A 463-nucleotide genomic window follows, 5' to 3' on the forward strand; every position below is an offset into this window, starting at 1 on the left:
ATCAGTTAAACAAATGTAAACTGCTGTTTTTAGATACCCAAATGTTGTATGTTTTGATTTATCCACTTGAACATTATGCACAAACATTTGAGATTTGAACATTTGAGTGAATGGGATCAGGGCGTTAGAGAAAAAGAGCCTCAGTGAACCACCCCTGACTAGATAAAGGTAAAATAATTTTTTTTAAATAGCACATGGCAAATCATTTGTGAAATTGATGGAGTTTGAAGCTTGGTGATATACTGACAATGTGCACTCCTACCAATATGTGAACTTACCAGACAGTAAAACTTAATTTGTCAGTTAATTTAAGGGAAGGCATTTTTATGTTTGCCTCCCGTCTCACAACTGACTGCAGACGATGCCGCACCGCTTACTTGGAGCAGTTAATACTCTGGCAGATCAGGGTTCTGTACTAGAACTGGATGGTACAACACAGCTAATATAAAAACTTCAATTTAGG

Source organism: Etheostoma spectabile, chromosome 10, assembly GCF_008692095.1.
Source record: "Etheostoma spectabile isolate EspeVRDwgs_2016 chromosome 10, UIUC_Espe_1.0, whole genome shotgun sequence".
Classification (NCBI taxonomy): Eukaryota; Metazoa; Chordata; class Actinopteri; order Perciformes; family Percidae; genus Etheostoma; species Etheostoma spectabile.